This window comes from Haematobia irritans, chromosome 4 (genome assembly GCF_050003625.1).
Source record: "Haematobia irritans isolate KBUSLIRL chromosome 4, ASM5000362v1, whole genome shotgun sequence".
In the NCBI taxonomy this organism is placed as follows: domain Eukaryota; kingdom Metazoa; phylum Arthropoda; class Insecta; order Diptera; family Muscidae; genus Haematobia; species Haematobia irritans.
In genome coordinates, this window is record NC_134400.1 from 197,399,269 (window position 1) to 197,416,618 (window position 17,350).

Here is a 17,350-nt window from a genome sequence, read left to right on the forward strand (position 1 = left end):
AATTTTGTCAAAAATTTCTTGTCTATAGGAAATTTTGTCAAAATTTCTTGTCTATAGGAAAATTTGTCAAAATTTCTTGTCTATAGGTAATTTTGTCAAAATTCCTTGTCTATAGGAAATTTTGTCAAAATTTCTTGTCTATAGGAAATTTTGTCAAAATTTCATTTCTACAGGAAATTTTGTCAAAATTTCATATCTATAAGAAATTTTGTCAAAATTTCATCTCTATAAGAAATTTTGTCAAAATTTCATCTCTATAAGAAATTTTGTCAAAATTTCATATCTATAGAAAATGTTGTTAAAATTTCATATCTATAGGAAATTTTGTCAAAATTTCTTGTCTATAGGAAAATTTTTCAACATTTCTTGTCTATAGGAAAGTTTGTCAAAAATGCTTGTCTATAGGATATTTTGTAAAAATTTCTTGTCTATAGGAAATTTTGCAAAATTTCTTGTCTATAGGAAATTTTGTCAAAATTTCATCTCTATAGGAAATTTTGTCAAAATTTCTTGTCTATAGGAAATTTTGTCAAAATTTCATATCTATAGGAAATTTTGTCAAAATTTCATCGCTATGAGAAATTTTGTCAAAATTTCATATCTATAGGAAATTTTATCAAAATTTCATATCTATAGAAAATTTTGTCAAAATTTCATATCTATAGAAAATTTTGTTAAAATTTCATATCTATAGGAAATTTTGTCAAAATTTCTTGTCTATAGGAAAATTTGTCAAAATTTCTTGTCTATAAGAAATTTTGTCAAAATTCCTTGTCTATAGGAAATTTTGTCAAAATTTCTTGTCTATAGGAAATTTTGTCAAAATTCCTTGTCTATAGGAAAGTTTGTCAAAATTTCTTGTCTATAGGAAATTTTGTCAAAATTTCATTTCTACAGGAAATTTTGTCAAAATTTCATATCTATAGGAAATTTTGTCAAAATTTCATCTCTATAAGAAATTTTGTCAAAATTTCATCTTAATAGGAAATTTTGTCAAAATTTCATCTCTCTAGGAAATTTTATTAAAATTTCATCTCAATAGGAAATTTTGTCAAAAATGCTTATCTATAGGATATTTTGTAAAAATTTCTTGTCTATAGGAAATTTTGTCAAAATTTCATATCTATAGAAAATTTTGTTAAAATTTCATATCTATAGGAAATTTTGTCAAAATTTCATATCTATAGAAAATTTTGTTAAAATTTCATATCTATAGGAAATTTTGTCAAAATTCCTTGTCTATAGGAAATTTTGTCAAAAATTTCTTGTCTATAGGAAATTTTGTCAAAATTTCTTGTCTATAGGAAAATTTGTCAAAATTTCTTGTCTATAGGAAATTTTGTCAAAATTCCTTGTCTATAGGAAAGTTTGTCAAAATTTCTTGTCTATAGGAAATTTTGTCAAAATTTCATTTCTACAGGAAATTTTGTCAAAATTTCATATCTATAGGAAATTTTGTCAAAATTTCATCTCTATAAGAAATTTTGTCAAAATTTCATCTTAATAGGAAATTTTGTCAAAATTTCATCTCTCTAGGAAATTTTATTAAAATTTCATCTCAATAGGAAATTTTGTCAAAAATGCTTATCTATAGGATATTTTGTAAAAATTTCTTGTCTATAGGAAATTTTGCAAAATTTCTTGTCTATAGGAAATTTTGTCAAAATTTCATCTCTATAGGAAATTTTGTCAAAATTTCTTGTCTATAGGAAATTTTGTCAAAATTTCTTGTCTATAGGAAATTTTGTCAAAATTTCATATCTATAGGAAATTTTGTCAAAATTTCTTGTCTATAGGAAATTTTGTCAAAATTTCTTGTCTATAGGAAAATTTGTCAAAATTTCTTGTCTATAGGAAATTTTGTCAAAATTCCTTGTCTATAGGAAATTTTGTCAAAATTTCTTGTCTATAGGAAATTTTGTCAAAATTTCATTTCTACAGGAAATTTTGTCAAAATTTCATATCTATAGGAAATTTTGTCAAAATTTCGTCTCTATAAGAAATTTTGTCAAAATTTCATATCTATAGGAAATTTTGTCAAAATTTCATATCTATAGAAAATTTTGTTAAAATTTCATATCTATAGAAAATTTTGTCAAAATTTCATATCTATAGAAAATTTTGTTAAAATTTCATATCTATAGGAAATTTTGTCAAAATTTCTTGTCTATAGGAAAATTTGTCAAAATTTCTTGTCTATAGGAAATTTTGTCAAAATTCCTTGTCTATAGGAAATTTTGTCAAAAATTCCTTGTCTATAGGAAATTTTGTCAAAATTTCTTGTCTATAGGAAAATTTGTCAAAATTTCTTGTCTATAGGTAATTTTGTCAAAATTCCTTGTCTATAGGAAATTTTGTCAAAATTTCTTGTCTATAGGAAATTTTGTCAAAATTTCATTTCTACAGGAAATTTTGTCAAAATTTCATATCTATAAGAAATTTTGTCAAAATTTCATCTCTATAAGAAATTTTGTCAAAATTTCATCTCTATAAGAAATTTTGTCAAAATTTCATATCTATAGAAAATGTTGTTAAAATTTCATATCTATAGGAAATTTTGTCAAAATTTCTTGTCTATAGGAAAATTTTTCAACATTTCTTGTCTATAGGAAAGTTTGTCAAAAATGCTTGTCTATAGGATATTTTGTAAAAATTTCTTGTCTATAGGAAATTTTGCAAAATTTCTTGTCTATAGGAAATTTTGTCAAAATTTCATCTCTATAGGAAATTTTGTCAAAATTTCTTGTCTATAGGAAATTTTGTCAAAATTTCATATCTATAGGAAATTTTGTCAAAATTTCATCGCTATGAGAAATTTTGTCAAAATTTCATATCTATAGGAAATTTTATCAAAATTTCATATCTATAGAAAATTTTGTCAAAATTTCATATATATAGAAAATTTTGTTAAAATTTCATATCTATAGGAAATTTTGTCAAAATTTCTTGTCTATAGGAAAATTTGTCAAAATTTCTTGTCTATAAGAAATTTTGTCAAAATTCCTTGTCTATAGGAAATTTTGTCAAAATTTCTTGTCTATAGGAAATTTTGTCAAAATTTCTTGTCTATAGGAAATTTTGTCAAAATTTCATCTCTATAGGAAATTTTGTCAAAATTTCTTGTCTATAGGAAATTTTGTCAAAATTTCATTTCTATAGGAAATTTTGTCAAAATTTCATATCTATAGGAAATTTTGTCAAAATTTCTTGTCTATAGGAAATTTTGTCAAAATTTCTTGTCTATAGGAAATTTTGTCAAAATTTCATCTCTATAGGAAATTTTGTCAAAATTTCATCACTATAGGAAATTTTGTCAAAATTTCTTGTCTATAGAAAATTTTGTCAAAATTTCTTGTCTATAGGAAATTTTGTCAAAATTTCATCTCTATAGGAAATTTTGTCAAAATTTCTTGTCTATAGGAAATTTTGTCAAAATTTCATTTCTATAGGAAATTTTGTCAAAATTTCATATCTATAGGAAATTTTATCAAAATTTCTTGTCTATAGGAAATTTTGTCAAAATTTCTTGTCTATAGGAAATTTTGTCAAAAATTCATCACTATAGGAAATTTTGTCAAAATTTTGACAAAATTTCCTATAGAGATGAAATTTTGACAAAATTTCCTGTCTATAAGAAATTTTGTCAAAATTTCTTGTCTATAGGAAATTTTGTCAAAATTTCATTTCTATAGGAAATTTTGTCAAAATTTCATATCTATAGGAAATTTTGTCAAAATTTCTTGTCTATAGGAAATTTTGTCAAAATTTCTTGTCTATAGGAAATTTTGTCAAAATTTCATCTCTATAGGAAATTTTGTCAAAATTTCATCACTATAGGAAATTTTGTCAAAATTTCTTGTCTATAGGAAATTTTGTCAAAATTTCTTGTCTATAGGAAATTTTGTCAAAATTTCATCTCTATAGGAAATTTTGTCAAAATTTCATCACTATAGGAAATTTTGTCAAAATTTCATCTCTATAGGAAATTTTGTCAAAATTTCCTGTCTATAAGAAATTTTGTCAAAATTTCTTGTCTATAGGAAATTTTGTCAAAATTTCATCTCTATAGGAAATTTTGTCAAAATTTCTTGTCTATAGGAAATTTTGTCAAAATTTCTTGTCTATAGGAAATTTTGTCAAAATTTCATCTCTATAGGAAATTTTGTCAAAATTTCTTGTCTATAGGAAATTTTGTCAAAATTTCATCTCTATAGGAAATTTTTTCAAAATTTAATCTCTATAGGAAATTTTGTCTAAATTTCATCTCTATAGGAAATTTTGTCAAAATTTCATCTCCATAGGAAATTTTGTCAAAATTTCATCTCTATAGGAAATTTTGTCAAAATTTCATTTCTACAGGAAATTTTGTCAAAATTTCATCTCTATGGGAAATGTTGTCAAAATTTCATCTCTATAGGAAATTTTGTCAAAATTTCATCTCTATAGGAAATTTTGTCAAAATTTCATCTCTATAGGAAATTTTGTCAAAATTCCATCTCTATAGGAAATTTTGTCAAAATTTCATCTCTATAGAAAGTTTTGTCAAAATTTCTTGTCTATAGGAAATTTTGTCAAAATTGCATATCTATAGGAAGTTTTGTCAAAATTTCATATCTATAGGAAATTTTGTCAAAATTTCATCTCTATAGGAAATTTTGACAAAATTTCATCTCTATAGGAAATTTTGTCAAAATTTCATCTCTATAAAAAATGTTGTCAAAATTTCATCTCTATAGGAAATTTTATCATAAGTTGACCCCACCGATCCTTGCGCCATAGACACTTCTTTTTTGAAAGACTTATTGTCTTTATGGTAGTCCGTCCACTCAACATAAAACTTCACATTTCTAAAGTTCTACAATAATTGATCTGCAATTTAAAAATTAACATAAATTAACATATTCTCCATCTCAGAATTTGGATCATAAAATCTGCAAGAGATTTTTTTAAAATAATAATAATACCGAAGTAAAACAAACACATACTCTTAAACAATAAGTATAGTGACTAACTTACCGTTTCTTCCATTGTTATGCTGATGATGATGAATTTTACACAATTTCTTGAATAGCAGCATCACGTTGAGATGAATTAGTCTTTCCGGCGTTTTATTAAACTCACTCTCTATCCCACAGACTTGAAAAATAAAAACATTTGATTTTTTTTAATTGGCCATTTAATTGGGTTTTTCTAGTTCATTGAGAGTCTTATGTTTTGTGTCTTTTCATTATACGAAATTTACACTTTTATTCTCGTTGAGATTTCAAATTTTTTGAATTTATAATTAATCCACTTTAAATTGTCCGACTACAGATCAGACCATAACTAAATAGCAGCTCTATACTTTTATGAGGCTATGAGTTGCTTAATTGATGCTTGACATTAATTTATGCAATTTATCGTACAAACAGCACGTGCGATTTCTTTACTATTGACAATGAAACAATGACGGGATCCGATAAGTTTTTGGATAAGCTACGATCTTTTTGTTGTGGCGTATATTTGTGTTAAAGCTCAAAATATTGTATGTCATTAATTTGAAGGAAATAAAGCAACAAATCTGAAAATAACATTATGAATATTTCAAAACGGCATTAATAATATACATTATTTATATAATTCAAATTTTATTACAATTAATTGAACAATAGAAAATTTTTTTGAAATTTCTTGTACGAGTATATGAAAATTTTGTCAAACATTTTTTTTTTTTTTGTTTATAGGAAATTTCTTGGTATAGAAAATTTTGTTGAAATTTCTTGAATACGAGTATGAAAATTTTGTCAACATTTTTTGTCTATAGGAAATTTTGTCAAAATTTCTTTTTTTATAGGAAATTTTGTAAAAATTTCTTGTCTACAGGATATTTTGTCAAAATTTCATATCTAACGAGAAATTCCGTCAAAATTTTTTGTTTATAGGAAATTTAGTCAAAATTTATTATTATGTCAAATTTTTTATTTAAAGTGAATTCTATCAAAATTTAAAAAAAAAAAATAAAAATTTCTTTTCTATAGGAAATTTTTTTAAAATTTTTTTATCTATAGGAATTTTTGTCAAAATTTCTTACTATAGGAAATTTTGTTAAAATTTCTTGTCTATGGGAAATTTTTTCCCAAATTTCTTGTATAAAGAAAACTTTATCAATATTTCTTGTCTATAGAAAAGTTTTGTCAAAACCTTTTGACAAAATTGCCGATAGAAAAGAAATATCGGTAATTTTGTCAAAATTGCTTGTCTATGGGAAATTTCGTCAAATTTTCTTGTCTATAGAAATTTTGTCAAATTTTTTTGTCTATTGGAATTTAGTCAAAATCGCTTGTCCATCAGAAATTTTGTTAATATCTCTTGTCTATCTCTTGTCTCTTGTATAGGAAATATTGTCTAAATTTTTTATCTATAAGAAATTTTGTCAACATTTCTTGCTATAGAAAATTTTGTCTAAATTTCTTGTCTAAGGAAAATTTGTCAAAATTTCTTGTCTACAGGATTTTTTATGAAAATTTCTTACAATAGAAAATTTTGTCAACTTTGGTTTTCTATGAGAAATTTTGTCAAAGTTTCTTGTCTATGGGAAATTTTGTCAAATTTCTTTTCTATAGGAAATTTTGTCAATTTTATCTATAGGAAATGTTGTCAAAACTTCAGCTTTATAGGAAATTTTGTCAAAATTTCAGCTTTATAGGAAATTTTGTCAAAATTTCAGCTTTATAGGAAATTTTCTCAAAATTTCTTGTCTATAGAAAATTATGTCAAATTTTTTGTTTAAAGGCATTTCTATCAAAATTTCTTGTTTATAGGAAATTTTATTCCTTTCTATAGGAAATTTTGTCAAAATTTCTTATCTATAGGAATTTTTGTCGAAATTTCTTGCCATAGGAATTTTTTTAAAATTTCCTTTCTGTTGGCAATTTTGACAAAATTTCTTTTCTATGGAAAATTTCGTCAAATTTCTCTTGTCTCTAGGAAATTTTGTTAATATCTCTAGTCTATGGTATAGGAAAGTGTGTCTAAATTTAATGTCTACAGGAAATTTTGTCAAAATTTCCTATCTATGGAAAATTTTATCAAAACTTCTTGTTTATTATTTCTTGTCTATGGGAAATTTTTTCACAATTTCTTGTCTATGGGAAATTTTGTCACAATTTCTTGTCTTGCAATAGAAAATTTTGTCAAAATTGGTTTTCTATGAGAAATTTTGTCAAAATTTCTTGTCTATGGGAAATTTTGTCACAATTTCTTGTCTATAGGAATTTTTGTGAAAATTCCCTGCTATAGGTAATTTTGTCAAAATTTTTTTCTACAGAAAATTTTATCAAAATTTCTTGTCTACAGGAATTTTTGAGAAAATTCCTTGCTATAGGTAATTTTGTCAAAATTTCTTCTGTATAGGAAAATTTGTCAAAATTTCTTGTCTACAGGAATTTTTGTGAAAATTTTTTACTATAGAAAATTTTGTCGAAATTATTTTTTTATGGTAAATTTTGTCAAAATTTCTTGTCTATGGGAAATTTTGTCAAATTTCTTTTCTATGGGAAATTTTGTCAAATTTCCTTTCTATAGGAAATTTTGTCAATTTTATCTATAGGAAATGTTGTCAAAATTTCAGATCTATAGGAAATTTTGTCAAAATTTCAGCTTTTTAGGAAACTTTCTCAAAATTTCTTGTCTATAGGTAGTTTTGTTAAAATTTGTTGTCTATAGAAAATTTTGTCAAATTTTTTGTTTAAACGTTCTATCAAAATTTCTTGTTTATAGGAAATTTTCTCAACATTTCTTTTCTATAAAAAATTTTGTCAAAATTTTTTATCTATAGGAATTTTTGTCGAAATTTCTTGCCATAGGAAATTTTGTTAATATTTCTTTTCTGTTGGCAATTTTGACAAAATTTCTTTTCTATGGGAAATTTCGTCAAATTTCTCTTGTCTCTAAGAAATTTTGTTAATATCTCTGGTCTATGGTATAGGAAAGTGTGTCCAAATTTAATGTCTATAGGAAATTTTGTCAAAATTTCCTGTCTATGGGAAATTTTGTCAAAATTTCCTCTCTATGGAAAATTTTGTCAAAACTTCTTGTCTATGGGAAATTTTGTCAAAATTTCCTGTCTATGGGAAATTTTTGTCAAAACTTCTTGTCTATAGGAAATTTTGTCAAAACTTCTTGTCTATAGGAAATTTTGTCAAAATTTTATATCTATAGGAAATTATGTGAAAATTTTTTACTATAGAAAATTTTGTCAAAATTTCTTGCCTATAGGAAAATTTGTCAAAATTTTATCTCTATAGGAAATTTTCTCAAAATTTCTTGTCGATATGTAGTTTTATTAAAATTTCTTGTCTATAGAAAATTATGTCAAATGTTTTGTTTAAAGGAAATTCTATAACAATTTCTTGTTTATAGGAAATTTTGTCAAAATTTCTTATCTTTTCGTGAAATTTTCTTGTCTATAGGCATTTTGTCAATTTTTCTTGTCTATAGAAAACTTTTGATAAAATTTCTTTTCTATAGGTAATTTAGTCAAAATTTCTTGTATATTGGAAATTTCGTCTATTTTTTTTTTTTTTTTTTTTTTTGCCTATAGGAAATTTTTTAAAATCTCTTGCCTATAGGAAATTGTGTTCAATTGTCTACAAGAGTTTTTGTTAAAATTTCTTGCTGTAGCACACATTTTATAGGAAATTTTGTAAAAATTTCTTGTCTGTATGAATTTTTGTTAAAATTTCTTGATAAAATTTAAAAATTTGTTAAAATTTCTTGTCTATGGGAAATTTTTTTTCAAAATTTCTTATCTATAGAAATTTTTATAAAATGTTCTTGCTATAGGAAATTTTGTCAAAAATTTTTGTCTAGCGAAATGTTGTCAAAATTTCTTGTCTATAGGAATTTTTGTGGAAATTTCTTGCTATAGGAAGTTTTGTCAAAATTTTGCCAAAATTTCTTGTGTATTGGAATTTTCATGAAAATTTCTCGCTATAGGAAATTTTGTCAAAATTTCTTGTCTGTGGGAAATTATGTAAAAATTTCTTGTCTGTGGGAAATTTTGTCAAAATTTCTTGTCTATAGGAATTTTTGTTGAAATTTCTTGCTATAGGAAGTTTTGTCAAAATTTTGCCAAAATTTCTTGTCTATTGGAATTTTCATGAAAATTTCTCGCTATAGGAAATTTTGTCAAAATTTCTTGTCTGTGGGAAATTTTGTCAAAATTTCTTGTCTGTGGGAAATTTTGTCAAAATTTCTTGTCTCTACGAAATTTTGTCAAAATTTCTTGTCAATAGGAATTTTTATGAAAATTTCCTGCTATAGGATATTTTGTCAAAAAATTTTATATATAAGACATTTTGTCAATATTTCTTGTCTATAGAAAGTATTTTTTTTTCAAAATTTTTTATTTATAAGAAATTTCGTCAATATTTGTATATAGAAATATTCCTATTCCTATAGAAAAATTTGTCAAAATTTCATCTCTATAGGAAATTTTGTCGACATTTCTTGTCTATAAGAAAATTTGTCAAAATTTCTTTTCTAATGGAAACTTTGTGGAAATTCCTTGTCTATAGAAAATTTTCCCAAAATTTCATATCTATGAGAAATTTTGTCAAAATTTAAATTTCTATATGAAATGCTTGTCTGCCTATATCATGTATAATGAAATGAAAAACTTTGAAAAAATCTAACATTTCGTTTGTAACTATTTCACTTTTATGTTTAGCACTAACTGTAATTTTAGCACTTTTTTGCATCTATAACTTTCAAAGGATATTTTACTTTTCATGTGTGTATACATTTTTGTTTATCCTTAATTCAATGTAACATAGTTTCACTTTTTTGTTCACAATTTCTTTCACTTTGACACGGGTTTGTTTCATTTTTTATACACTTTTATTTACTTTTGTTTTGTTTTTGTGCATCTGGCATCTCTGTTTCCGGCTGTATCCTTTTATACCGTCGTTTTCTACCGTTCTCGCGAATTTTGTTTCCTGTTTTGTTTTCTCGCGTATAGAATAGAATAAAACTCAATGGTGAAGTTTTACTTGCACTGCATTGCCTCGTATGTCTGACAGCGGCAATAGGCCACAAACGAATGTTATTACTTCAAAGTTTTAATATTGTGTTTTTTTCTTTTTTTTTTTCTTTGGGTTTTCAACCTCACTTCAATTTCAACTCTACCGCTTGGGGTGACTATCACATGGAGTAGACTCTTTAAGCCAAGAAATTCAATTTGAAAATCTGAACCGAAAGAATAGTAAATGCCTTGCTACAGTCAGAGAATAATTGTGGTGGCGGGTGAAGGCGGTTTGAGGCTTACGACTGAACAAACAATCGACTGACTCTTGGCTTAGTTGGCTTGGATGGTTCAGTGATTTCTGTTATGGTATTTGGCCATGTAAGAAAGTAAACCCCCAAAAAGCAACCAAGCCAACAGAGAGCTATGTATGAAAGATGCCAATGGTTGGTAAAAATAACGACCGACCTACCAAGTTTTGATGATCCCCCTTGTGGTGAGCAACAACAACAACAAAATAATCGCAATAAAAAACAAAATCATATGTACCCACTACTACTACTACTACGAGTACCTAGGAAACAGGTGTATCAACCGTGATAAGCTAAGGGTACGAGAATAACTTTATTTCATATGTAACGATTCGTAAAGATAGAAAGATTTATGATTTATGGTGTATGTCGATTGAATAGATAGTGAAAACTATAATCAGCTTGTTTTCTTTTAGTACTGGATAACCAAATCGTAAGGGACAAAAAAAAATTTTTAAATAAAATTTTGACAAAATTTTCTATAGAAATAAAATGTTGACAAAATTTACTATAGAAATAAAATTTTTACACAATTTTCTATAGAAAAAAATTCTTGACAAAATTTTCTGGAAAAATAAAATTTTGACAAAACTACCTTTAGAAATAAAATTTTGACAAAATTTTCTGTAGAAATAAAATTTTGAGAAAATTTTCTATAGAAATAACATTTTGAGAAAATTTTCTACATAAAAAAAAATTGACAAAATTTTCTATAAAAAAAAAATTGACAAAATTTTCTATAGAAATAAAATTTGGAGAAAAGTTTCTATAGAAATAAAATTTAAACAAAATTTTCTACAGAAATCAAATTTTGAGAAAATTTTCTATAGAAATATAATTTTGACAAAATTTTCTCCAGAAATCAAGTTTTGACAAAATTTCCTATAGAAATAAAATTTTAACAAAATTACTATAGAAATAAAACTTGGACATCATTTTCTATAGAAACAATTTTTTGACAAAATTTTCTGGAAAAATAAAATTTTGACAAAACTTCCTTTAGAAATAAAATTTTTACAAAATTTTCGATAGAAATAAAATTTTGACAAAATTTTCTATAGAAATAAAATTTGGAGAAAATTTTCTATAGAAATCAAATTTTGAGAAAATTTTCTATAGAAATATAATTTTGACAAAATTTTCTACAGAAATCAAGTTTTGACAACATTTCCTATAGAAATAAAATTTTAACAAAATTACTATAGAAATAAAACTTGGACATCATTTTCTGTAGCAAACAATTTTTGACAAAATATTCTGGAAAAATAAAATTTTGACAAAACTTCCTTTAGAAATAAAATTTTTACAAAATTTTCTATAGAAATAAAATTTTGACAAACTTTTCTATAGAAATAAAATTTTGAGAAAATTTTCTATAGAAATAAAATTTGGAGAAAATTTTCTATAGAAATCAAATTTTGAGAAAATTTTTTATAGAAATATAATTTTGAAAAAATTTTCTACAGAAATCAAATTTTGAGAAAATTTCCTATAGAAATAAAATTTTAACAAAATTACTATAGAAATAAAATTTGGACATCATTTTCCATAGAAATAAAATTTTGACAAAATGTTCTATAAAAGTAAAGTTTTGATAAAATTTTCTACAGAAATAAAATTTTTACAAAATTTTCTATAGAAATAAAATTTTGACAAAATTTTCTATAGAAATAAAATTTGGAGCAAAATTTTGACAAAACTTCCTTTAGAAATAAAATTTTTACAAAATTTTCGATAGAAATAAAATTTGGAGAAAATTTTCTATAGAAATAAAATTTGGAGAAAATTTTCTATAGAAATCAAATTTTGAGAAAATTTTCTATAGAAATATAATTTTGACAAAATTTTCTACAGAAATCAAGTTTTGACAAAATTTCCTATAGAAATAAAATTTTAACAAAATTACTATAGAAATAAAACTTGGACATCATTTTCTGTAGAAAACAATTTTTGACAAAATATTCTGGAAAAATAAAATTTTGACAAAACTTCCTTTAGAAATAAAATTTTTACAAAATTTTCTATGGAAATAAAATTTTGACAAACTTTTCTATAGAAATAAAATTTTGAGAAAATTTTCTATAGAAATAAAATTTGGAGAAAATTTTCTATAGAAATAAAATTTGGAGAAAATTTTCTATAGAAATATAATTTTGAAAAAATTTTCTACAGAAATCAAATTTTGAGAAAATTTCCTATAGAAATAAAATTTTAACAAAATTACTATAGAAATAAAATTTGGACATCATTTTCCATAGAAATAAAATTTTGACAAAATGTTCTATAAAAGTAAAGTTTTGATAAAATTTTCTACAGAAATAAAATTTTGACAAAATTTGCTATAGAAATAAAATTTTGGCAAAACTTCCTATAGAAATAAAATTTTGACAAAATTTTCTATAGAAATAAAATTTGGAGAAAAGTTTCTATAGAAATAAAATTTAAACAAAATTTTCTACAGAAATAAAATTTTGACAAAATTTTCGATAGAAATACAATTTTGACATATGTTGCTATAGAAATAAAATTTTGACAAAATGTTCTATAAAAGTAAAATTTTGATAAAATGTTCTATAGAAGTAAAATTTTGATAAAATTTTCTATAGAAATAAAATGTTGACAAAATTTTCTATAGAAATAAAATTTTGATAAAATTTTCTATAAAAATAAAATTTTGACAAAATTTTCTATAGAAATAAAATTTGGAGAACATTTTCTATAGAAATAAAATTTAAAAATAAAAAAAAAATTCTACAGAAATCAAGTTTTGACTAAATATTCTACTGAAATCAAATTTTGGGGTCGCTTATATGGGGGCTATATACAATTATGAACTTGATATGGATAAATTTTTGTGTGATTGGGGATCGATTTATCTGAGGGCTATAAACTATAGACCGAGTTAGGCATGGTTGTTAACGGCCATATACTAGCACAATATACCTAATTTAAACTGACTCGGATGAAATTTGCTCCTCCAAGAGGCTCCAAAACCAAATCTCGGGATCGGTTTATATGGGGGCTATATATGATTATAGACTGATATGGACCACTTTTGGCATGGTTGTTGGATACCATATACTAACACCACGTACCAAATTTCAACCGAATCGGATAAATTTTGCTCTTCCAAGGGGCTCGGGAGGTCAAATCTGGGGATCGGTTTATATGGGGGCTATATATAATTATGAACCGATTTCGACCAATTTTTGCATTGGTGTTTGAGGCCATATATTAACACCACTTACCAAATTTCAATTGAATCAGATGAATTTTGGTTTTCCAAGAGGCTCCGGAGGTCAAATCTGGTGATCGGTTTATATGGGGGCTATATAATTATGGACCGATGTGGACCAATTTTTGCATGGTTGTTAAAAACCATATACCAACATCATTTCAGCCGGATGGGATGAAATTTGCTTCTCTTAGGGGTTCCGTAAGCCAAATCGGGGGATCGGTTTATATGGGAACTGCATATAATTATTGACCGATGTGGACCAATTTTTGCATAGATATTAGAGACCCTATAGTAATACCATGTACCAAATTTCAGCCTGATCAGATGAAATTTGCTTCTCTTATATATATATATATATATATATATATATATATATATATATATATATATATATATATATATATATATATATATATATATATATATATATATATATATATATATATATATATATATATATATATATATATATATATATATATATATATATATATATATATATATATATATATATATATATATATATATATATATATATATATATATATATATATATATATATATATAAATTTAATATACCCCCATCCTATGGTGGGGGGTATAAAAATCATAGTATCAATTAATTTTATAATTGACTTTCAATTGATTTTTTCGAATATTTCTTTAATATTGAGGCAACGAAAGTTTTTTCCATGATATAACCGCAATTTTTTATTAAGATAATGAAAATGTTCATTAAAATAATATTTCGTTATTAATTTTTTTTTAAATAACGAAAAGTATATTTGTATGTACGAAATTATATGGTTGGCTCAATTTTAATGACAAATTTCGGCAATATTGGGAAGCTTTTTCATTTAGTGTAATTAGCATAGAAAAATCTTTAGGACAAAGAATTGAAACGGATTTTCAGAAAAAGTATTCTTTTTTCTTTAAGTTCCATATGAAATTACTTCCACTTAAGAATACAAACCTAAGAAGTGGAGAATGACTGTCTCTAGCAGATCCATGGTGGATCTGCTGCTTTCAAGTATGCTAATTATATGCAGTAATGCTTGAGTTAGCACCCCATACATAAGCCGCGATATTTCTTTGGCTCGTGCTTCTTTCCAAAGAGCATTAGGACGTGACTGTGGCCTGAACTCATAAATATTCGTAATTTGTTAAATATGTAGCAGTGCATGATATGGATCAATATTCCTCAACAATGGGTTAAGATGGTAACGCTTCTTTGAGCATAGCACAAGTAAAGATTCTTGGCTTAAGAAAATAGCAATTTTTTTAACAACCGTATTTTTTTATATTTTTTTTTTTACAAATAAGAATGGACTAAACAAGACTTAAAGCAAATGCTACTTTAATCGTATGTGGTAAGAATATTTTCCATGTTAAGGGGTGATTTATTTCGAAAATTACAAAAAAAAAAAATAAATAAATAAACGGCTGGATTGTTAACGAATTTTAAATACCGAATAAGGCACCCAATTGAAGGCACCCAATCAACCTAGACTTAGGGGAATATAACCGGTACTAGTACAATTCATTTAGAAAATCGGGTGTACGACTATGGGGAACTAATTTAGTCCCCATATTCTAATATGTGATGATTTTACACGCGTAAAATGGTTTGAATTATAATGCATTTTAAGCAACTTTGTAATTTGCCATTTACACTCATCCACTGATAAATCGAAAATAAGAATTCTTAAATCATATAAAAAGAAAACAAATAAAGAAGCAACAAAATTAAATTTTTAATATGAGCATAAAACTTAATCATTCGTATGCATGCATACCTATGTGCATAAGCGTAGGAAGGCCTCTGGGGAGGGGGCTTAGACCACCCCCAGACAAATTTTAGCCCCCTCCCCCCCAGAATTTCAAAAACCTATTTACGACTTTGCATTGTGGTTGCAGTTGCCGATGGCAATATATAATTTTAGTTCTTAACATTGTCTTGTTAGTTTCTTTATTATAAGGTGATTTAAAAAATGTTGTGATATTTTCCCGAATACATTTTTTATACCCTCCACCATAGGATGGGGGTATATTAACTTTGTCATTCCGTTTGTAACACATCGAAATATTGCTCTAAGACCCCATAAAGTATATATATTCTGGGTCGTGGTGAAATTCTGAGTCGATCTGAGCATGTCCGTCCGTCCGTCCGTCCGTCTGTTGAAATCACGCTAACTTCCGTACGAAACAAGCTATCGACTTGAAACTTGGCACAAATAGTTGTTATTGATGTAGGTCGGATGGTATTGCAAATGGGCCATATCGGTCCACTTTTACGTATAGCCCCCATATAAACGGACCCCCAAATTTGGCTTGCGAGGCCTCTCAGAGAAGCAAATTTCATCCGATCCGGCTGAAATTTTGTACATGGTGTTAGTATATGGTCTCTAACAACCATGCAAAAATTGGTCCACATCGGTCCATAATTATATATAGGCCCCATATAAACCGATCCCCCGATTTGGCTTGCGAGGCCTCTCAGAGAAGCAAATTTCATCCGATCCGGCTGAAATTTGGTACATGGTGTTAGTATATGGTCTCTAACAACCGTGCAAAAATTGGTCCACATCGGTCCATAATTATATATAGCCCCCATATAAACCTATCCCCCGATTTGGCTTGCGATCGCTCTAAGAGAAACAAATTTCATTCGATCCGGCTGAAATTTGGTACATGGTGTTAGTATATGGTTTCCAACAACCACGCAGCAATTGGTCCATATCGGTCCGTAATTACATATAGCCCCCATATAAACCGATCCCCCGATTTGGTTTGAGGAGCCTCTAAGAAAACCAAATTTCATTCGATCTGGCTAAAATTTGGTACATGGTGTTAGTATATGGTCTCTAACAACCATGCAAAAATTGGTCCATATCGGTCCATAATTACATATAGTCCCCATATAAACCGATCCCCCGATTTGGCTTGCGGAGCCTCTAAGAGAACCAATTTTTATCCGATCCTGCTAAAATTTGGTACATGGTGTTAGTATATAATCTCTAATAACCATGCAAAAATTGGTCCATATCGGTCCATAATTACATATAGCCCCCATATAAACCGATCCCCCGATTTGGCTTGCGGAGCCTCTAAGAGAACCAATTTTTATCCGATCCTGCTAAAATTTGGTACATGGTGTTAGTATATAATCTCTAACAACAATGCAAAAATTGGTCCACATCGGTCCATAATTATATATAGCCCCCATATAAACCGATCCCCCGATTTGGATTGCGGAGTCTCTAAGAAACGAAAATTTCATCCGATCCGGCTGAAATTTGGTACATGGCGTTGGTATATGTTCTCTAATGACCATGCAAAAATTTGTCCATATCGGTCCATAATTATATATAGCCCCCATATAAATCGATTCCCAGATTTGTCCTCCGGAGGCTCTTGGAGGAGCAAAATTCATCCGATCCGGTTGAAATTTGGAACATGGTGTTAGAATGTCGTCTCTAACAAACACACAAGAATTGGTCCATATCGGTCCATAATTATATATAGGCCCCATATAAACCGATCCCCAGATATGATCTCCGGAGCCTCTTGGAGGAGCAAAATTCATCCGATCCGGTTGAAATTTGCAACGTGGTGTTAGTATAAGGCCGCTAATATCCATGCTAAAATTGGTCCATATTGGTCTATAGTTATATATAGCCGATCCCCAATCACACAGAAATTGGTCCACATCGGTTCATATACATTGTTGCCACTCGAGCCAAAAATAATCTACCAAAATTTTATTTTTTTGGAAAACATTGTCCTTGTTATTTCTAT